Below are 7,920 nucleotides of genomic sequence, written 5' to 3' on the forward strand. Positions count from 1 at the left end.
TCCTGGGTTATGGAGAATTCGTCCCTAACAGTCAACCACTTAATCCAACCCTATTTCAATTTACTAAGCGAAAATCAACTTAGGGTTTTCAATACGTGATTAGGCACCACATACACCAGTTAGCCCTTCGTCCATTAAGCATGAACGCAAGTTAGGCTTAGAGGCAATTAATCGAACACAAAGTGTGCACTGATTAATATTCACGAAATTGGGATAACTGGTGAAGGGAAAACTGCCAGGAACCCACATTACAAGCGAAACCTCAAAGAGAGTTGGGCTTCATCCTCAAAAGGAAACAACACCAGAAAATCTAGCCTTCCATGGATTCAAATAGAAAATGCAAATGAAACATGAAACAGAAACATAAATGAACAGAAACGTAAATGAACAGAAACATAAATGAAAGTAGAAGAAGAAGCACGAATGAACTCGTAATTAGAAGCAGAAAACGGAAATTTGCATTAAGAACGAAAATTGTAACAAGGGAACAGAAAAACGTGAAAACCTAAAACCAAAGCTCTGAATAATGAAAATAGCATAACAGAATGCCTTGCACAAATCCCAAGGCAGCTATTTAAAAAGAGTCACTCAAAGTCACTGGGCCCTATTACAATACTCTGGCCCAAAACGAAATAAACACTGAACAACATAAAATAAAATTGCGAAATTTCCTAATTAGAAATTAACTAAGGTAAGCTCTGCTTTATTTGCCCTCTTCAAGTCCACAACTAAAATCCGGATTAAGCCCAATGTTTCATTAATTCCTGAAATTAGATTAAAAACATCAAATTAGCTAAATGAGCCCAAATAATAAAACTGCCTAATTAATTGACAATTAAGACCAATCAATAATTAAAATGGTGCAAAAAGGGTTTAGAAAATAGAAGAAAATGATGGCACATCAAAACCCCCCATACTTAGCCTTTTGCACTCCTGGGCAAAATGAAACAAAGAACAAAATCCAAGGATATCAAATAGAGACAAACAAACACATTCATATATTTCTCAATGAACATCAAGGAATGAAAGGAATGGGTAACATCTAACATAAGGAGATCCAAAAAGTCAAGACATTCATGAAAATCATCCAAGCAACCCAATCATGGCAAAATAGTTAATCAGCTCAAGAATGAAAAGTGATAAAGCCTCACAAGATATACACTCTATCTCTCAAGTGTCTAGGCTACTATTTACCCTCAAAGCACCCATGAAAGCAAACACCACATAGACTTGGCAAGATTCTAAAATTGACAATCAACCCACAAACACAAGCACATGAGGATCAAAAGGTCTTTTAAGGTTGTAATGGGGCCAAGGACAAGGTATGGAGAAATATGGAATAAGTGGCTAAATCCCAAAGGAATAGAGGAGCAAAGGGGAATAAGTGCATATTAAGAAAAAAAAATAAGAAAATAAAAAGAAGTAAAGATAAAAATTAAACATGAAGAGTAGAACCAAGAGTTTCATCATTCTTGTGCCATTTAAGATCTTATTCACTCAACTTTATTGCTTTTCTTTTTCTTTTTTCGAATATTTTTTTTTTACTCTATAGCCTTTGAGAAACAACATTTCATTCAGCATGTCCAACATTTAACCAATATACAATGTACATCAAGTATGGCCCAAAATACATCATGAAGCATAGCCAACAAAACAAGTTGTCCAATGAAACAAAAACCCCCCACACTTATTCCCAAAACAATTCCAAAGCTCCAAAATTCCTTAAGGATATGGTGATATCATGGTTTTCACTTAAGGCTTGTAGTGAGCTTCAAAACAAGGAAAGGGAAACAAGGCTCAAAAGGGCTATCAAAGGAATTAATTCAAGGTAGGTCCGTTTGGCTAGAAGCTTATAAGAACAAAATTGCCTCAATCATTTCCAAATATGCATGTGAATTAGGACGCATCAACAAGAATCAAGCCAAGGCTATTGTGCAAGCAATCAATGGGGCAAAACACACCAAATGATTATGATGATGGATGGCTCAAATTCTCACAAAGGTAAAATCATCACTTTCAAATTGAGCTTTCAAAACTATCATGACATGTAGAGAAGAATCAAGGATTTCAAGTCACAAAATGTCAAGAACTTTTATTTTCAAAACAATTACCCATTTCATGAACATATCCTATAATTCAAAGAAAAACATGCAAAGTCGTACGTGCACACAAAATTGACCCAAAATATTAAACTAAAAATCCGACGAAACTAACAACATTAACAAATTAACACAACTAACAAATTAACAAAACCAACAAAACTAGCAAAACCAAAGAACACTCCCCCCCCCCCATACTTAAACAACACATTGTCCTAAATGTAGCACAATTAAAAGATTAAAAACAATTAAATCATCAAAGAGAATCGGACAAGTGTAATAAAAGCAAAGAAGGAGATAGGAAAAGAAAAACTCCCTAAGTCATGGTGGAGGAAGAGTAGGGTGGAGTAAGGAAGTCTCTTCCACCACTACGTCCACTAAAGAAGGGTTCGTGAGGAATGGCTTAAGTCGATGTCCGTTGACCTTGAAGCTCTTGTTTGTGGAGTCGCTTTTGATCTCAACTGTACCATAAGGAAAAACATTAGTAACAACAAAAGGACCAATCCACTTAGACCTCAACTTACCACTCATGAGTCCAAGCCTAGAATTATACAATAACACTTTTTGCCCAACCACGAAGTCTTTTTTAACTATCATGCTATCATGGAACTTCTTGGTCTTTTCTTTGTAGAACTTGGCATTCTCGTAGCCTTCTAGGAGGATTTCATCTAACTCACTCAGTTGCAACTTTCTTTCCTCACCAGCTTGATCCATAGAGAAGTTGCAAGTCTTCACTGCCCAGTAAGCTTTGTGCTCAATTTCCACTGGAAGATGACATGCCTTTCCAAAGACAACCCGATAAGGAGACATTCCTGTAGGTGCTTTGTAGGCAGTCCGATGTGCCCAGAGAGCATCATCAAGCCTGGTACTCCAATCTTTCTTGCTTGGCTGCACAATCTTCTCTAAAATTCGCTTGATTTCTCGGTTAGAAATTTCTGCCTGTCCATTGGTCTAGGGGTGGTATGGTGTGGATACCCTGTGTACCACCCCGTACTTTTTAAGCAGGGCATGCATTGTCCTGTTGCAAAAATGGGTTCCTTGATCACTAACAAATGCTTTAGGTACTCCAAACCTGCAAAACAGATTAGACCTGACAAAGTCTGCGACAACTTTAGCATCATTAGTTCTAGTGGGCTTGGCTTCCACCCATTTTGAAACATAGTCAACTGCAAGGAGAATGTAAACATAACCAAAAGAGACAAGAAAAGGACCCATGAAATCTATACCCCAGACATCAAACACCTCACAAAATAGCATAGGTTGCTGAGGCATTTGTTGTCGCCGTGTAAGTGTATTTCCTGCTCTCTGACACTGCTCACAAGTGCTGCAGATCTTCCATGCATCTTTAAAGATGGTGGGCCAATAAAAACCACAATCAAGCACTTTGCGAGCTGTCCTTTGAACACCCAGATGACCTCCCGGTGCGGAAGAATGACAGAACTGCAGGACTGAGTCAGTCTCATGATCTGGAATGCACCGTCTAATGACCTGATCACTGCACAATTTCCACAAGTAGGGGTCATCCCAAATAAAATGCTTAGCATCACTTTTAATTTTATCTTTTTGGGCCTTAGATGCTAAGGGAGGAAAAACAGAGGCAACTAAATAATTGACAATGTTAGCAAACCAGGGAGTAGAAAGAGAGTCAGAAATACTATACAATATATACAAATGATCATCCGGGAAATCATCCCGAATAGGTGAATCTGCATCAGAGACACGTTCGATCCGACTCAAATGATCAGCAACTAGATTTTGTGCTCCGCTCCTATCACGGATCTCCAAGTCAAACTCTTGGAGCCAGAGCATCCATCGGATCAACCTAGGCTTAGAATCAGCCTTCTTCAACATGTACTTTAGAGCTGCATGGTCAGTATAAACAATAATGCGAGTACCAAGCAAATAAGATCGAAATTTTTCAAGAGCAAAAACTATGGCTAGAAGCTCTTTCTCAGTAGTAGTATAATTTGCTTGGGCAGCATCTAAAGTCCAAGAAGCATAATATATCACCCTGGGCAATTTATCAATTTTCTGAGCAAGGACAGCCCCCAATGCATAATTTGATGCATCACACATAAGCTCAAAAGGGGCTGTCCAATCGGGTGCCTGGATGATGGGGGTGGTAGTCAACGCTCTTTTGAGGCAATCAAAAGCCTCTTTGCATCTGTCATTAAAGTCAAACTCCACCTCCTTTTGCACCAAGTTGGACAGTGGAAGGGCTGCTTTGCTAAAATCCCTTATAAAGCGCCTGTAGAATCCTGCATGACCAAGAAAAGATTGCACCTCTCGCACACAAGAGGGGTAAGGCAATTGTGAAATAACAGAAATTTTTGCAGGATCTACTTCAATACCCTTATTGGAAATAATGTGGCCTAAAACTATACCTTGCTCAACCATAAAATGACATTTTTCAAAATTTAGAACAAGGTTAGTTTCAATGCATCTATTCAAAACTTTTTCCAAACTATTCAAACAACCATCAAAAGAGGATCCATATACAGTGAAATCATCCATAAACACCTTTATGCAATTTTCTAAAAAATCACTGAAAATACTAATCATGCACCGCTGGAAGGTACCAGGGGCATTGCACAGGCCGAAAGGCATCCACCTATAAGCAAAAGTGCCAAAGGGGCAGGTGAATGTGGTCTTTTCCTGATCCTTAGGAGCAATAGTAATTTGCATATAACCAGAAAAACCATCAAGGAAACAGTAGTGGGATTTACCTGCCAGGCGTTCAAGCATCTGGTCAATGAATGGCAGGGGAAAATGGTCCTTTTTGGTAACCTGGTTTAGCCTCCTATAGTCAATGCAGACTCTCCAACTGTTCTGCACCCGAGTAGGAATCAGCTCTTCCTTCTCATTTCTGATCACTGTGAGGCCAGTCTTCTTCGGGACTACCTGGACGGGACTCACCCATTGGCTATCGGAGATAGGATAAATGATTCCAGCTTGCAAAAGCTTGGTTATCTCCTTCTTCACTACATCAAGAATCACCGGGTTGAGTCTTCTCTGTGGTTGTCTTACTGGTTTAGCTCCATCCTCTAAATTTATTCGATGCATACATGTGGATGGGCTAATACCAGGAATGTCCGCCAGGGTCCAGCCTATAGTCTTCTTATGCTTCTTGAGAACTGACAACAACTTCTCCTCTTGCTCATCAGCAAGGGAGGCAGATATAATCACTGGAAAACTCTTGCTATCATCCAAGTAAGCGTATTTTAAATTTGATGGCAGAGGCTTCAATTCTGGTGTGGTCGGCTGGACAGTGGTAGAAGGAGATGGTTTCTCAGCCTTTACCTCATAAAGAAAGTCATAGGTATGTGTACTTCCTGAAACATGGTTAGTCCTATCTGACTCTATAAAATCAATCTCGAGAGGTAAAACACCACCACCAAAAATGCAATCAATATCACTCTCAGATTCACTCTCAGCATCAAATTCAGACATATGATCAAGTACAATTTCAGACTCAATGCATGAAGAGTGAGAGGCATGCAGATTAGAATAAAGATCAGTCATGTATTCATCAACAACATGGTCAATTATTTCAGCACGAAATACAAAAAGATCTTCAGATGGGTATTTCATAGCATCCAGAATATTAAAATGAACAGTTATGTCACCAAATTCCATAGACAGTGTGCCTGCATAAACATCTATCTTAGTTCTAGCAGTTTTCATAAAGGGTCTGCCTAGAATGATGGGAACTGATCCTTGAGAAAATCCATCTTCCATATTCAAGATATAAAAATCAACAGGGAAAATCAGTTCACCAACTCTAACTAAGACATCTTCTATGAAACCAACAGGATAGGCAACACTTCTATTAGCTAAATGAATTACCACATCAGTTGACTGCAAGGGATCTAGAGATAGAGAATTAAAAATCGACAGAGGCATAACACTAACAAAGGCTCCTAAATCTAGCATGGCATTGTCAAACTTACTATTCCCTATAATACAAGGTATGCTGAATGTACCTGGATCTTTTCATTTTTCAGGAATTTGAGGAATAGATTTACCAATCAATGCGGAGACATTTCTGCCCATGCTAATTCGTTCACTTCCTTTAAGCTTCCGCTTATTAGTGCACAGCTCCTTCAAGAATTTGGCATATCTTGGAATTTGCTTTATTGCATCCAACAGAGGTATGTTTACCTCTACCTTTCTAAACGTTTCCAAGATCTCTTTCTCTGCCTCTTCCATTTTTTTGTTGGAAACTGCTCTTAGAGGGAATGGAAGAGGGGGAATGTGCTGCTTCTGCAATTCAGAATTACCTGTGGAAGAAGATTCACCTGCACAGAAATTGTTAGGTAAATTTTTGTCATCACCTTTTTCTGGAATAGAGTGAAGTTTGGCAGGTTCATTTGCAGATGAGGATGGTGCTACGGGTTGAGGTCCTTGACATTGCTTTCCCGACCTCAATGAAATGGCACTGACATTTTTGGGATTTTGGACAGCTTGAGAAGGCAGCTTGTCAGAATTCTGGGACAGTTGTTGATTCAATTGGGTAGCCAATTGTCCAATCTGATTGGTTAAGCTCTGAATGGAGGCTCTGGTCTCTTGCTGAAACTGCATGTTCTGCATAGTCATTTGCCTCACAAGTTCTTCGAGGGAAGGTTGTGGAGGGGCCTCAACTGTTGGTTGTTTCTGGGGTTGTTGCTGTTGTTGGATTGGTGGAGGAATGTATGGTCTGCTTGGGCCAGCAGCATTTTGGAAGGAAGGAGCAGGCTGCTGTTGTTGTTGCTGAGGGCTAGAACATCTGAGGTTAGGGTGATTCCTCCATCCAGGGTTGTGTCTGTTGCTGGAGAGGTCATAATTGCTCTGCTGTGGTTGATTTTGCTGCTGAGGTTGAGGAGGTCTATTGTAAATATTTGCAGCATAAGCTTCAGGCTGCTCAATTGCTCCAGGTTGCTGCATGGAAGGGCAAAGGTCTGTATGGTGGTCAGCAGAGGAGCACAAACCACAAACCCTTGCGACAGGTACAGATTTCTGATTCAAGGCCAGCTGGGTTACCAAGTTAACCAATGCATCCAGTTTGCCTTCAAGCTTCTTAGTTTCAGATGATGCAGATGGGTTTGTAGCTACCTCATGCACTCCTCTAATGACTATGGCATCATTTATGGTGCTAAACTGCTGGGAGTTGGAGGCCATCTTCTCAATTAAATTCCTGGCTTCAGCAGGAGTCATGTCTCCAAGGGCTCCACCACTGGCAGCATCTATCATACTTCTCTCCATATTATTGAGTCGTTCATAAAAATATTGGAGAAGAAGCTGTTCTGAAATCTGATGGTGGGGGCAACTGGCACATAGTTTCTTAAATCTCTCCCAGTACTCATACAGGCTCTCTCCACTGAGTTGTCTAATACCTGAGATATCCTTCCTGATGGCTGTGGTCCTGAAAGCAGGAAATTTTTTTTCTAAGAATACTCTCTTAAGGTCATCCCAGCTCGTGATGGACCTTGGAGCAAGGTAATACAACCAGTCCTTTGCCACTCCCTCTAATGAATGAGGAAAAGCCTTCAGAAATATGTGATCCTCTTGGACATCTGGGGGTTTCATGGTGGAGCAGACAATGTGAAATTCTTTCAAATGTTTGTGCGGGTCTTCACCTGCAAGGCCATGAAACTTTGGAAGCAAATGAATCAGTCCAGTTTTAAGAACATATGGGACATCCTCATCAGGGTATTGGATGCACAAGCTTTCGTAGGTGAAATCAGGTGCAGCCATTTCCCTTAGAGTCCTCTCACGAGGTGGAGGTTGTGCCATGTTCTCAGAATGTGCAAAATCAGAATGCTCAGAATCAGAATGCTCAAAA

At 40.2% G+C, this 7,920-nt stretch overlaps 1 non-coding gene across 1 annotated transcript; it reads left to right on the top strand.

Annotated features, from left to right (window-relative positions):
• Positions 1–7,386: 7,386 nt before the first annotated feature.
• Positions 7,387–7,493, top strand: LOC114377787. Its single transcript, XR_003659221.1, has one exon. It is a non-coding gene; the product is annotated as a small nucleolar RNA R71 (small nucleolar RNA).
• The last annotated feature ends 427 nt before the right edge of the window (positions 7,494–7,920 follow it).

Source organism: Glycine soja, chromosome 11, assembly GCF_004193775.1.
Source record: "Glycine soja cultivar W05 chromosome 11, ASM419377v2, whole genome shotgun sequence".
Taxonomy (NCBI): domain Eukaryota; kingdom Viridiplantae; phylum Streptophyta; class Magnoliopsida; order Fabales; family Fabaceae; genus Glycine; species Glycine soja.